The sequence below is a fragment of the Cryptomeria japonica genome, unplaced genomic scaffold (assembly GCF_030272615.1).
Source record: "Cryptomeria japonica unplaced genomic scaffold, Sugi_1.0 HiC_scaffold_24, whole genome shotgun sequence".
Taxonomy (NCBI): domain Eukaryota; kingdom Viridiplantae; phylum Streptophyta; class Pinopsida; order Cupressales; family Cupressaceae; genus Cryptomeria; species Cryptomeria japonica.
In genome coordinates this window covers 485,001-500,000 of record NW_026728846.1, presented here as the reverse complement: position 1 = coordinate 500,000, position 15,000 = coordinate 485,001, and the positions used below count along the sequence as shown (strand labels likewise).

The following is a 15,000-nucleotide window of genomic DNA, read 5'->3' as shown; positions in this document are numbered from 1 at the left end:
TTGCCCCGGGTGCGCACCTCGCGTGCACCTTGGTGCGCACACCTTGGCTGGGTTGCGCGGCCTGGTGGGCACCATGGTGCGCACCAAGGAGCGCTCCGAAGTGTGCTCCAAGGTGCGGCGTGCACGAAGTCGGAGCCCGGTTTGCCCCGGGTACGCACCTCGCGTGCACCTTCGCCGGGGTGGGCACCTCGGCTGGGTTGCGCGCCCTGGTGCGCACCAAGGAGCGCTCCGAAGTGTGCTCCAAGGTGCGGCGTGCACGAAGTCGGAGCCCGGTTTGCCCCGGGTGCGCACCTTCGCCGCGGTGCGCACCATGGCGTGCACGAAGTCGGAGCCCGGTTTGCCCCGGGTGCGCACCTCGCGTGCACCTTCGGCGGGGTTGCGCGCCCTGGTGGGCACCATGGTGCGCACCAAGGAGCGCTCCGAAGTGTGCTCCAAGGTGCGGCGTGCACGAAGTCGGAGCCCGGTTTGCCCCGGGTGCGCACCTCGCGTGCACCTTCGGCGGGGTTGCGCGCCCTGGTGGGCACCATGGTGCGCACCAAGGAGCGCTCCGAAGTGTGCTCCAAGGTGCGGCGTGCACGAAGTCGGAGCCCGGTTTGCCCCGGGTGCGCACCTCGCGTGCACCTTCGCCGCGGTGGGCACCATGGCGTGCACGAAGTCGGAGCCCGGTTTGCCCCGGGTGCGCACCTCGCGTGCACCTTCGCCGGGGTGGGCACCTCGGCTGGGTTGCGCGCCCTGGTGCGCACCAAGGAGCGCTCCGAAGTGTGCTCCAAGGTGCGGCGTGCACGAAGTCGGAGCCCGGTTTGCCCCGGGTGCGCACCTCGCGTGCACCTTCGCCAGGGTGGGCACCTCGGTGCGCACACCTTCTCAATGTTTTCTTGCCTTTTCTGGAAATTGGTGAAGGCAGCGCATCAAAGGTGCGCACCTCGGTGTGCTCCGAGGTGCGAACCCGAGAGCGCTCCGAGGTGCCCACGAAGTCGAAAGTCGGGTTAATTGCATTGTTTTCCCCGGGTGCGCTCCGAGGTGCGCAACATCGGCGCGCACCAAGGAGGGCTCCGAAGTGTGCTCCAAGGTGCGCACGATGGCGTGCACCTCTGGTGCGCACGATTCGGAGCTCGGTTTGACCGGGGTGCGCACACCTTGGCTGGGTTGCGCACCTTTTGTGCGCTCCAAGGTGCGCACGAAGTCGGAGCTCGGTTTGCCCCGGGTGCGCACCTTCGCCAGGGTGCGCACCTTGATGCGCACGCCTTGGCTGGGCTGCGCACCTTGGTGGGCGCCATGGTGCGCACCTTTCGTGCGCTCCAAGGTGCGCACGAAGTCGGAGCTCGGTTTGCCCCGGGTGCGCACCTTGGTGGGCGCCATGGTGCACTCCGAGGTGCCCAAGATTGGTGCGCACCAAGGAGCGCTCCGAAGTGCGCTCCAAGGTGCGCGCGAAGTCGAAAGTTGGGTTAATTGTCCGGTTTGCCTCGGGTGCGCACCTTGCGTGCACCTTCGCCAGGGTGGGCGCCTTGGTGCGCACACCTTGGCTGGGCTGCGCACACCTTGGCACCCGCGTTTCCTTCATTTTAAATTTTTTTTTTTTACAATCTCTCAAGTGGGAAATTCTATAATCTCAACTTTTTTTGCCTTTTCAGGAAACTTTTGAATGGAGCGCATCATTGGTGCGCTCCGAAGTGTGCTCCAAAGCTCTCTCCAGCTGCGTGCACCTGCCCCGGCCGCGCACCCGGCCCCGCCCAGCTTCGCTCACCTGTCCCGGGCGTCTGGTGCGGAACCTTAGAGTAAGAAACATCACCGTGCACCTTGGCCAACGTGCGCGACTCGACCGAGCGCGCACTGGCCGAGGTGCACACCGATTTCACCTGGGTGCGCGCGCAGCACCTCGGGCGCACCGGGGTGCGCGCACAACGCCCGGGTTGCACCGTGGCCTGTGTGCTCGGGGTGCCTCGGGTGCGCGCTCGGTGTCGCCCCCGCGCGCGCGGTAGTGCGGGCAGCGCACCCCGGCCCGGCCCGGCCCCGACGAGAACGCAAACGGGCAAAAGGTTTATTCAAATAGCATTGCGACGCCCGGCGAAAAACTAAAAAAGGGTGCAACACCGGGACTTCCCGGGAGGTCACCCATCCCAGTACTACTCCGGCCCAAGCGCGCTTAACTGCGGAGTTCTGATGGGATCCGGTGCACTAATGCTGGTATGATCGCACCCGTTATGAGCTTGTCGCAGTGTGTACTTAGCAAACCGCGACCCACGTGCGAATCCACCCCGGCCACCCACCCCCGTCGAGGTGCACACCCTCCCTCGCGAAGTGCGCCCCGTTCGCCAAGTGTGAGCCCTGCCCGGGTGCGCGCACCTTGCTAGGGCGTCGGGTGTGCACCCGGCCCGGCCTACGTGCGTGCACCTGGAGGGGGCGTCGTGTGCGTGCAGTGTCCCGTCTGCAACGCGGTGCCCACACACCACCTCGGGCGCAACGACCTGCGCTCACATGTGGGCCGAGTGCACCTTGGTGCATGTTCGGGGCGCCTCGGGTGCACGCTCGATCTTGCCCCGGTGCACCAAGGCGCTCGGTTTGCCCCGGGTGCGCACTTGGTGCAAGGTGGGCACCCAAAATAGGGATCAAGCACCAAAACACAAGTTTCGGGATGCAAAATGGGACCCAAGGACCACAAATGCGTTCCAAGACCCATGATGGGTCCACGAGAACAAAAATGTGTTCCGAGACTTAATAAACAAATATTGGGTTTTAGGAGAAGAAACATGCTCTGATGCCCAAAACGAGAATCGACCCCGAAAAGGCCACAGGCCAAAAGTGGGATGCGAGACAAAAAAAAATGGGACCCGAGGACCAAAATTGGGTTCCCAGGTCGAAGACAGGGCAACCGGACAAGAAACGACCTCTAAGGCTCGAAATGAGTCCCGACGACTAAAACTTGACAAGAAGCACCCATCAGGCACCCAACTCGACACCCATGGGATGCCGACCCACCCGGGCTTCCACCTAGCACACCTTGGCACCCACCCACCCTCGCACCCAACCTCGCACCCAACTTAGCACCTTTGAACCCACATTGGCACTCACCCTGACCCTGGCACCTTGGAACCCACATTGGCACTCACCTTGACCCTGGCACCCACCTTTGCACTCACCTTGGGACCCACCCTGGCTCCCACCTCGGCACCCACCCAGACACCCACCTTGGTTCCTTGGCACCCACCTTGGATCCTTGGCACCCACCCCGACACCCACCTTGGCACGCAACTTGGCTACTTGCCACCCACCTTGGCTCCTTGACGCCCACCCCGACAACCACCCCGTGACCTACCCTGGCTAGGGTTGGTGCACACCCACCCTGGTGCCCACCTTGGCACCCACCCTATGACCCACCTTGGCACGCACCTTAGTACCCACCCCGTTACCCACCCTAGGACCCACCCCGTGACCCACCTTGGCCAGGGTGGGTGCACCCACCCTGGTGCCCACCTTGGCACCCACCCATCCTAGCACCCAGCCTGTGACCGGGCTTGGAACCCAACCTTGCACCCGCACCCGTCTTGGCCAGTGTGGGTGCGCACCCATCCTGGCACCCACGTTGTGACACACCCTTTAACCCACGCACCCTAGCACCCACGTTGGCACCCACCTTGGAACCCAACCTAGCAACTTGGCACCCACCCCGTGACCCACCTTGGCATCCACCATAGCAGTCGCCGACTTGGCACCCACCTCGGCACCCACCTTGACACTTGTGGACCCACCTTGCCACTCACCCTAGCATCGACCCATCCTAGCACCCACCCTGGCACCTTTGCACCCTAGCACTCACCCATCCTAGCACCTAACCTGTGACCCACCTTGACACTCACCCTCGCACCCACCTTGGAACCCAACCTAGCACCCACCCACCCTGACACCAACCCTAGCACCTACCCACCCTTGCACCCACCCTGTGACCCATCTTGGCACCCACCCATCCTACCACTCAACCTATCACCCACCTTCTCACCCACCTTGGCATCCACCTTAGCACCCACCCACACTGGCACCTTGGCACCCACCTCGGGCAAGGTGGGTGCACACCCACCCTGGCACCCAATTTAGAACCCACCGAGCATGTTACCCACCTTGGCACCCACATTGCAGCCCACCCTAGTACCCACCCTATGACCCACATTGGCATCCACACCCTAGCACCCAGGCACCTCGACACCCGCCTTGACACCCACCCTAGCACTGAACCTGTGACCCACCTTGGAACTCACCCTAGAACCCACCCACCCTGTGAACCACCTTGGCATCCACCTTAGCACCCACCCACCTTGGCACCCACTCTAGCACTCACCCATCCTAACACCCAACTTGTTACCCACCTTGGCACCCGCCCTCGCGTCCACCTTGAAACCCACCCTAGCACCCACCCACGCAGGAGCCCACCTTGGCACCCAACCTAACACCCACGCATCCTGGCACCCAACTTGTGACCCACCTTGGAACCCACCCTAGTACCCACCTTTGAACCCACTATATCACCAACCCACCTTGGCACCCACCCTATGACCCTCTTTGGAATCCACCCTAGCACGCACCCACCCTGGCACCCACCATGGAGCGCACCCTAGCACCCACCCACCTCGGCACGCACCTCAACACCCACCTTGGTGTGCGCACTGCGCCAACCTCTCAAAGACCCTATGTGGTGCGCTCCAAAGTGTACACCTTTGGTGCGCTCCAAGGTGCGCACCTTTGGTGCACACCGAGGTGCACACCAAAGTGTGCACCGAGGTGAGCACCAAAGTGCACTCCAGGGTGCACACCAAGGCGTGCACCTTTGGTGCGGTCAATGCAAACGAATTCGGAAGTTGGGGTCGATGTCCTAATCGCTGCTGCAGACTACACGTATGAGAATCGGACAAATAGCTTTATATAGGGGAGGTGTTGCGTTTGATGGGTCGACTCCCCTGGTTGTGTGCACTGCACCAACTTCAAAGACCCTGTCTTGTTTAAGAAGTCAAAAGTTGGGGTGGATGTCCTAATCATTGCTGCAGTCTACGCATGTATGAGAATCAGACAAATAGCTTATATAGGGGAGGTGTTGCATTCGGTGGGTTGACTCCCCTGGTTGTGCGCACTGCGCCAACCTCAAAGACCCCGCATAGCAGAAGAAGTCGGAAGTCGGATTTTGGTGAGCACCAAGGCGTGCACCTTTGGTGCGGTCAACGCAGACGAATTCAGAAGTTGGGGTGGATGTCCTAATCGTTGTTGCAGGCTACACATGTATGAGAATCAGACAAATAGCTTATATAGGGGAGGTGTTGGGTTTGATGGGTCAACTCCCTTGGTTGTGCGCATTACGCCAACCTCAAAGACCTTGTTTTCGTTAAGAAGTCAAAAGTTGGGGTCAATGTCCTAATGGCTCCTGCAGGCTACACATGTATGAGAATCGGACAAATAGCTTATATAGGGGAGGTGTTGGGTTTGATGGGTCGACTCCCCTGGTTGTGCGCATTACGTCAACCTCAAAGACCTTGTTTTCGTTAAGAAGTCAAAAGTTGGGGTCGATGTCCTAATTGCTCCTGTAGACTACACATGTATGAGAATCAGACAAATAGCTTATATAGGGGAGGTGTTGGGTTTGATGGGTTGACTCCCCTAGTTGTTCGCATTACACCAACCTCAAAGACCTTGTTTTCGTTTAGAAGCCGAAAGTTGGGGTCGATGTCCTAATTGCTCCTGCAGGCTACGCATGTATGAGAATCAGACAAATAGCTTATATAGGGGAGGTGTTGGGTTTGATGGGTCGACTCCCCTGGTTGTGCGCATTGCGCCAACCTCAAAGACCCTGCATTGCGGATGAAGTCGAAAGTCAGAGTTTGGTGTGCTACAAGGTGTGGTCGAAGGTGCTCACCTAGGTGTGCACCTTTGGAGCACAGGAAAAGTGCCCTCCAAAAGTGCGCACCTTTGGAGTGCACAAAAGTGCCCTCCAAAAGTGCGCACCTTTGGAGCGCAGAAAAGTGCCCTCCAAAAAGTGCCCTCCAAAAGTGCGCACCTTTGGAGCGCAGAAAAGTGCCCTCCAAAAAGTGCCCTCCAAAAGTGCGCACCTTTGGAGCGCAGAAAAGTGCCCTCCAAAAAGTGCCCTCCAAAAGTGCGCACCTTTGGAGCGCAGAAAAGTGCCCTCCAAAAAGTGCCCTCCAAAAGTGCGCACCTTTGGAGCGCAGAAAAGTGCCCTCCAAAAAGTGCCCTCCAAAAGTGCGCACCTTTGGAGCGCAGAAAAGTGCCCTCCAAAAAGTGCCCTCCAAAAGTGCGCACCTTTGGAGCGCAGAAAAGTGCCCTCCAAAAAGTGCCCTCCAAAAGTGCGCACCTTTGGAGCGCAGAAAAGTGCCCTCCAAAAAGTGCCCTCCAAAAGTGCGCACCTTTGGAGCGCAGAAAAGTGCCCTCCAAAAAGTGCCCTCCAAAAGTGCGCACCTTTGGAGCGCAGAAAAGTGCCCTCCAAAAAGTGCCCTCCAAAAGTGCGCACCTTTGGAGCGCAGAAAAGTGCCCTCCAAAAGTGCGCACCTTTGGAGCGCACAAAAGTGCCCTCCAAAAGTGCGCACTTTTGGTGCGCACCAAGGCGCTGGTTCGGTCGTTGCAGGCGAGTTCGGAAGTTGGGGTCGATGTCCTGAGCGGAGGTGCAAACTACACAGGTGTCGGAATCGGACAAATAGCTTATATAGGGGAGGTGTATGCTTCGATGGGTCGACTCCCCAGGTTGAGCGCACCGCGCCAACCTCAAAGACCCTACGGTATGGATGAAGTCGGAAGTTGGGTCCGATGACCGATTCGATTAGTAGGTATGCTCATGAGGTCGGAATTTGGGTCCGATGACCTGCCATGTGCAGGAAGGCGAATGTTGACACTGTGCGTTGCAAGGTGCACACCAAGGCGCTGGTGCGGTCTTTTTAGTCGAGTTCGGAAGTTGGGGTCGATGTCCTGATCGGAGGTGCAAGCTACACAGGTGTGGGAATCGGACAAATAGCTTATATAGGGGAGGTGTATGCTTCGTTGGGTCGACTCCCCGGGTTGAGCGCACCGCGCCAACCTCAAAGACCCTACGGTATGGATGAAGTCGGAAGTTGGGTCCGATGACCGATTCGATATGTAGGCATACTCGCGAGGTCGGAATTTGGGTCCGATGACCTGCCACGTGCAGGAAGGCGAATGTTGGCACTGTGCGTTGCAAGGTGCGCACCAAGGCGCTGGTTCGGTCGTTGGAGGCGAGTTCGGAAGTTGGGGTCGATGTCTTGATCGGAGGTGCAAACTACACAGGTGTGGGAATCGGACAAATAGCTTATATAGGGGAGGTGTATGCTTCGTTGGGTCGACTCCCCGGGTTGAGCGCACCGCGCCAACCTCAAAGACCCTACGGTATGGATGAAGTCGGAAGTTGGGTCCGATGACCGATTCGATATGTAGGCATACTCGCGAGGTCGGAATTTGGGTCCGATGACCTGCCATGTGCAGGAAGGCGAATGTTGGGACTGTGCGTCGCAAGGTGCGCACCAAGGCGCTGGTGCCGTCGTTGCAGTCGAGTTCGGAAGTTGGGGTCGATGTCCTGGTCAGAGGTGCAAACTACACAGGTGTGGGAATCGGACAAATAGCTTATATAGGGGAGGTGTATGCTTCGATGGGTCGACTCCCTGGGTTGAGCGCACCGCGCCAACCTCAAAGACCCTACAGTATGGATGAAGTCGGAAGTTGGGTCCGATGACCGATTCGATACGTAGGCATATTGGCGAGGTCTGAATTTGTGTCCGATGACCTGCCATGCGCAGGAAGGCGGAATTTGGGTCCGATGACCGAGTTGATGGCGTGCCATGCGCAGAAAGGCGGAATTTGGGTCCGATGACCGAGTTGATGTTGATGGCCCGCCATGCACAGGAAGGCGGAATTTGGGTCCGATGACCGATTTGAAGGCGTGCCATACGCAAAAAGGCGGAGTTTGGGTCCGATGACCGAGTTGATATTGATGGCCCGCCATGCGCAGGAAGGCGGAATTTGGGTCCGATGACCTGACATACGCATGGAGTCCGACTCGGGGGCCGATGTTCGATTCGATGACTTGCATTGTGGGTAAAGTCGGAAGTTGTGGTCTTTGACCCGATTCGATGACCAGACTTCGGCTGCTTGAGAATCGGACAAATAACTTATATAGGGGAGGTAGTGTTCTCGAGCATCCTCCCCCCGTGCCCGTTTATGTCGATTGATGCTGGTGCTCGACTGGTTGGAGCGCTCGGATGCAAAAATCTTGCACCAGGATTTATCGATTGTGATGGACACGGCAAGTCTCCTGATTGCTATGCAGGAGCTCATCGTGAATCTCTATGCGGCCTTGGTATGGACTCGACCTGCGGAATGGTTCGGCAATGGTAGTCGCTCCAACACGTCCTTGCAATGGCCACAGAGGTGATTCGACTAGAGCTCCAGTCTAGCTTTTGGGTTGCTTGGCGGACTGGTATAGCCGCGATCGAGTTCCGGCCATGAACGTTTTAGATAGCTCTTGGGCTTTCTGGGACGGAAGTCGGAAGTTTGGGCTGTTGTCCGATTTGATGACCATTCTTCGGATGTGTGAGAATCGGACAAATAACTTATATAGGGGACTGTGTTGTCTCACGCAGCCCCCTCCGTGCCCCTCTATCTCGACCGATGTTGGTGCTTGAAAGGGTTGGGATCGCTCGGATTTATAAACGTGCACCACCATTTGTCGAGTGTGAGGGACGCGGCAGGTCTCCTAAATGCTATGCGGGCGCTCTCTGAGAATCTCTATCCGGCCTCGACACAGACTAGTCTTGCTGAATGGTTTGGCACTGGTAGTCGATCCAACACGTCGTTGTTGTGGCCGCCTAGGCGATTCGATTCGAGCCCCCGTCTAGCTTTTGGGTTGCTTGGCGGATTTTGCCCTATCCGCAAGTGAGCTCGGTCCCTAAACGTTCGAGAAACCCGATTGCTATGCGCCGACTCTCTTTCTTGCGAGCCTCCATCTAGCTTTTGGGTCTCTACGGAACGGAAGTCGGAATCTGGGACCGTTGTTTGATTCGACGAGGCAGACTACGGTTGTGCGAGAATCGGACAAATAACTTATATAGGGGAGGTGTTGACTGGAGCATTCTCCCCCGTGCCCCTCTAACTCGACCAATGCTGGCGCTCGAACGGTGGTAGCGCTCGGATTTTCATTGAGCGCCAGCATTGGTCGATTTAGAGGGGCATGCGAGATTCCCGAATGCTATGCGAGGGCTCTAACGGAAATGTCTATTGGTTTCGGTATGGATGCAATTGCGAGTGGTTCGGCAAAGGTAGTCGTTCCGATGCGTCCATGTCGTGGCCAAATCGATAATTCGATTTGAGCCCTCGTATAGCATTTGGGTCTCTCGATGTGATTCCGCATTCCAGTCCCTTTGGGCACTGCTTGAGCCGCATCCCAGGGGGTTCCCTTCCCAATAATCTGCCTCGCAACCCGATTGCTATGCGGTGAGGCTCCTCGGCCGCCTCGGAACTATCTGTGTATCAGACGCATCGCGGGATAAGGGGTTGGCAACGGTAGTCGCCCCAAGCGCGTCCGATGCTTGGACCATTCCGAGGCGGCCCTGAAGCCTCTTTGTTTAGCCGTTGGGTCCTTCTCGCCGCATCCCTCGCCTCGCACCCCGATTGCTATGCGGTGAGGCTCCTCGGCCGCCTCGGAACTATCTGTGTATCGGACGCGTCGCGGGATAAGGGGTTGTCACTGGTAGTCGCCCCAAGCGCGTCCGATGCTTGGACCATTCCGAGGCGGCCCTGAAGCCTCTTCCGTCTAGCCGTTGGGTCCTTCTCGCCGCATCCCTCGCCCCGCACCCCGATTGCTATGCGGTGAGGCTCCTCGGCCGCCTCGGAACTATCTGTGTATCGGACGCGTCGCGGGATAAGGGGTTGTCATTGGTAGTCGCCCCAAGCGCGTCCGATGCTTGGACCATTCCGAGGCGGCCCTGAAGCCTCTTCCGTCTAGCCGTTGGGTCCTTCTCGCCGCATCCCTCGCCTCGCACCCCGATTGCTATGCGGTGAGGCTCCTCGGCCGCCTCGGAACTATCTGTGTATCGGACGCGTCGCGGGATAAGGGGTTGTCACTGGTAGTCGCCCCAAGCGCGTCCGATGCTTGGACCATTCCGAGGCGGCCCTGAAGCCTCTTCCGTCTAGCCGTTGGGTCCTTCTCGCCGCATCCCTCGCCTCGCACCCCGATTGCTATGCGGTGAGGCTCCTCGGCCGCCTCGGAACTATCTGTGTATCGGACGCGTCGCGGGATAAGGGGTTGTCACTGGTAGTCGCCCCAAGCGCGTTCGATGCTTGGACCATTCCGAGGCGGCCCTGAAGCCTCTTCCGTCTAGCCGTTGGGTCCTTCTCGCCGCATCCCTCGCCTCGCACCCCGATTGCTATGCGGTGAGGCTCCTCGGCCGCCTTGGAACTATCTGTGTATCGGACGCGTCGCGGGATAAGGGGTTGTCACTGGTAGTCGCCCCAAGCGCGTCCGATGCTTGGACCATTCCGAGGCGGACCCGAAGCCTCTTCCGTGTAGCCGTTGGGTCCTTCTCGCCGCATCCTTCGCCTCGCACCCCGATTGCTATGCGGTGAGGCTCCTCGGCCGCCTCGGAACTATCTGTGTATCGGACGCGTCGCGGGATAAGGGGTTGTCACTGGTAGTCGCCCCAAGCGCGTCCGATGCTTGGACCATTCCGAGGCGGACCCGAAGCCTCTTCCGTCTAGCCGTTGGGTCCTTCTCGCCGCATCCCTCGCCTCGCACCCCGATTGCTATGCGGTGAGGCTCCTCGGCCGCCTTGGAACTATCTGTGTATCGGACGCGTCGCGGGATAAGGGGTTGTCACTGGTAGTCGCCCCAAGCGCGTCCGATGCTTGGACCATTCCGAGGCGGACCCGAAGCCTCTTCCGTCTAGCCGTTGGGTCCTTCTCGCCGCATCCCTCGCCTCGCACCCCGATTGCTATGTGGTGAGGCTCCTCGGCCGCCTTGGAACTATCTGTGTATCGGACGCGTCGCGGGATAAGGGGTTGTCACTGGTAGTCGCCCCAAGCGCGTCCGATGCTTGGACCATTCCGAGGCGGACCCGAAGCCTCTTCCGTCTAGCCGTTGGGTCCTTCTCGCCGCATCCCTCGCCTCGCACCCCGATTGCTATGCGGTGAGGCTCCTTGGCCGCCTTGGAACTATCTGTGTATCGGACGCGTCGCGGGATAAGGGGTTGTCACTGGTAGTCGCCCCAAGCGCGTCCGATGCTTGGACCATTCCGAGGCGGCCCCGAAGCCTCTTCCGTGTAGCCGTTGGGTCCTTCTCGCCGCATCCCTCGCCTCGCACCCCGATTGCTATGCGGTGAGGCTCCTCGGCCGCCTTGGAACTATCTGTGTATCGGACGCGTCGCGGGATAAGGGGTTGTCACTGGTAGTCGCCCCAAGCGCGTCCGATGCTTGGACCATTCCGAGGCGGCCCCGAAGCCTCTTCCGTGTAGCCGTTGGGTCCTTCTCGCCGCATCCCTCGCCTCGCACCCCGATTGCTATGCGGTGAGGCTCCTCGGCCGCCTTGGAACTATCTGTGTATCGGACGCGTCGCGGGATAAGGGGTTGTCACTGGTAGTCGCCCCAAGCGCGTCCGATGCTTGGACCATTCCGAGGCGGACCTGAAGCCTCTTCCCTCTAGCCGTTGGGGCTTTCTCGCCGCATCCCTCGCCTCGCACCCTGATTGCTATGCTGTGAGGCTCCTCGGCCGCCTTGGAACTATCTGTGTATCGGACGCATCGCGGGATAAGGGGTTGGCAGTGGTAGTCGCCCCAAGCGCATCCGATGCTTGGACCATTCCGAGGCGGCCCTGCAGCCTCTTCCGTCTAGCCGTTGGGGCCATCTCGCCGCATCCCCCACCTCGCACCACGATTGCTATGCGGTGAGGCTCCTTGGCCGCCTCGGAACTATCTGTGTATCGGACGCATCGCGGGATAAGGGGTTGTCACTGGTAGTCGCCCCAAGCGCGTCCGATGCTTGGACTATTCCGAGGCGGCCCTGCAGCCTCTTCCGTCTAGCCGTTGGGGCCATCTCGCCGCATCCCCCACCTCCTCGGCCGCCTCGGAACTATCTGTGTATCGGACGCATCGCGGGATAAGGGGTTGGCAGTGGTAGTCGCCCCAAGCGCGTCCGATGCTTGGACTATTCCGAGGCAGCCCTGCAGCCTCTTCCGTCTAGCCTTTGGGGCCATCTCGCCGCATCCCTCGCCTCGCACCCCGATTGCTATGCGGTGAGGCTCCTCGGCCGCCTGGGAACTATCTTCGTATCGGACGCATCGCGGGATAAGGGGTTGTCACTGGTAGTCGCCCCAAGCGCGTCCGATGCTTGGACTATTCCGAGGCGGCCCTGTGGCCTCTTCCGTCTAGCCGTTGGGGCCATCTCGCCGCATCCCCCACCTCGCACCCCGATTGCTATGCGGTGAGGCTCTTCGGCCGCCTTGGAACTATCTTCGTATCGGACGCATCGCGGGATAAGGGGTTGTCACTGGTAGTGGCCCCAAGCGCGTCCGATGCTTGGACTATTCCGAGGCGGCCCTGCAGCCTCTTCCGTCTAGCCGTTGGGGCCATCTCGCCGCATCCCCCACCTCGCACCCCGATTGCTATGCGGTGAGGCTCCTCGGCCGCCTTGGAACTATCTTCGTATCGGACGCATCGCGGGATAAGGGGTTGTCACTGGTAGTCGCCCCAAGCGCGTCCGATGCTTGGACTATTCCGACGCGGCCCTGTGGCCTCTTCCGTCTAGCCGTTGGGGCCATCTCGCCGCATCCCCCACCTCGCACCCCGATTGCTATGCGGTGAGGCTCCTCGGCCGCCTTGGAACCATCTTCGTATCGGACGCATCGCGGGATAGGGGGCTGTCACTGGTAGTCGCCCCAAGCGTGTCCGATGCTTGGACCATTCCTAGGCGGCCCTGAAGCCTCTTCCGTCTAGCCGTTGGGGCCTTCCCGCCCCATCCCTCGCCTCGCACCCCCGATTGCTATGCGGTGAGGCTCCTCGGCCGCCTTGGAACCATCTGTGTATCGGACGCATCGCGGGATAAGGGGTTGGCACTGGCAGTCGCCCCAAGCGCGTCCGATGCTTGGACCATTCCGAGGTGGCCCTGAAGCCTCTTCCGTCTAGCCGTTGGGGCCTTCCCGCCCCATCCCTCGCCTCGCACCCCGATTGATATGCGGTGAGGCTCCTCGGCCGCCTTGGAACTATCTGTGTATCGGACGCATCGCGGGATAAGGGGTTGGCACTGGTAGTCGTCCCAATCGCATCCGATGCTTGGACCATTCCGAGGCGGCCCTGCAGCCTCTTCCGTTTAGCCGTCGGGGCCTTCCCGCCGCATCCCTCGCCTCGCATCCCGATTCCTATGCGGTGAGTCTTCTCGGCCGCCGCGGAACTATACCTGTTATTGCTACTGCATCCTTCGGCTGGTAACCTCCTCTGCCGCCTTGGAACGTTCTCTTTGTCGGACGCGTCGCGGGATAAGGGGTTGGCACTGGTAGTCGCCCCAAGCGCGCCCGATGCATAGACCGCTCCGAGTCGACCTTGCTTTCAGCCTCTCACATGCATAGACCTCTCTGAGTCGACCCTGCAGCCTCTCACGTTTAGCCTTTGGAATCTCGCCTCACAACATGATTGCTATCCTTGATGCATCCCTTGCCTCGAGCCCTGATTGCTTTCTTGGCTGCATCCCTCCTCTCCTCACAGCCCGGTTGTCATCACTGCTTCATCCGTCGCTTCATGCATTCTGGCTGCTGGGCCCTTCCCACCGCACACCTCGATTGCTATCTCTTCTGCATCACACACCCCGATTGCTATCTCTGCTACATCCCTCGGCTCTCACTTCTGCATCCTTCGCCTCACACCTCGATTGCTATCAATGCTGCATCCGTAACCTCACACCCCGATTGCTATGCGGGGAGGCTCCTTGGCCGCCTTGGAAATTTCTGTGTGTCGGACGCACCGCGGGATAAGGGGTTGGCACTGGTAGTCGCCCCAAGTGCGCCCGATTCTTAGACCGCTTCGAGGTGACCTCGTAGCCTCTTTCGTCCAGGCTTCCTGCCTTCAACGCCCTTTTTACACCTCGATTGCTATGCGCGGGCTCGTTGGCGTCTATCACCTCTCTGCGAAGAGTGGCACGATGATTGTTGGGGTAAATCGTAGCAGTCCGATCTCTGGCCTTGGGCCATTGTGAGGGCTGATCGATTTCCTGTGCGCATCTCGTGTTCGCCCAGTAACAGACTCGACGACTTGTAATCGGTCTTGTTCCCGATTGTTCCTGGAGGTAGTCTTCGGAACTCTTGGATTTGACCTGTCACTCGAACTGTCCTCTTCCGAGGATGCTTGTGTGTGTGTGCTTGTGCCATTTCCTTGGCGGTATTAACGAGATATTAAAGAGCGGAGTGAGCGCCTCGCCCAGCTATGTTTGGGGCTCTCACTCCCTTACCCGGTGTGCGACCGCTTTGCACGTAGGTTGCGGAGCATCGCGACTCTTTCGATGTTTGGCGGTTGTCTTCCGGTGATGCGTTGGTCCCGAAGTGCACGTTACTAGCATTTCTGCCATTGTTCTCGATCTTTGGCACGTTCCTTCGTTGCAATTGGATATATATCTCCGTTTATACGCGCAGGCTTCTCCCGCCTATTCAGCGCTGTCCCACTCTCAGCACTCTCGTGGTCTCCTTGGCTTCTCTCTCCCGTGAGCGAGCTCTCTTCTCGAGTCTTTTCCATGTCCCATGGAGGTTGCCTTGCGAAATTCGGGCACACAAACGTGACCGGATAAGAGCGGAATTGCCTATGAGGAGAAGCTCACCTTAGGGAGCAGCAATGCCGAGTGTTTCGACAGAGGGTAGAGGGGGCGTTGTTTGGGCGGTTGCACAAAAGAGTGCTACGTTTGCACTGAAGGTTGCTTCTTCGTCTCCGACAAACTCTTCGAGGCAAAAAAGCTTGTTTACGGGGTCGAGGT

General features: G+C 59.3%; 1 non-coding gene across 1 annotated transcript; it reads right to left on the bottom strand.

Moving 5' to 3' along the window:
* Positions 1-2,079: 2,079 nt before the first annotated feature.
* Positions 2,080-2,198, bottom strand: LOC131861115 (5S ribosomal RNA). Its single transcript, XR_009360194.1, has one exon. It is a non-coding gene; the product is annotated as a 5S ribosomal RNA (ribosomal RNA).
* Between the last annotated feature and the right edge of the window lie 12,802 nt (positions 2,199-15,000).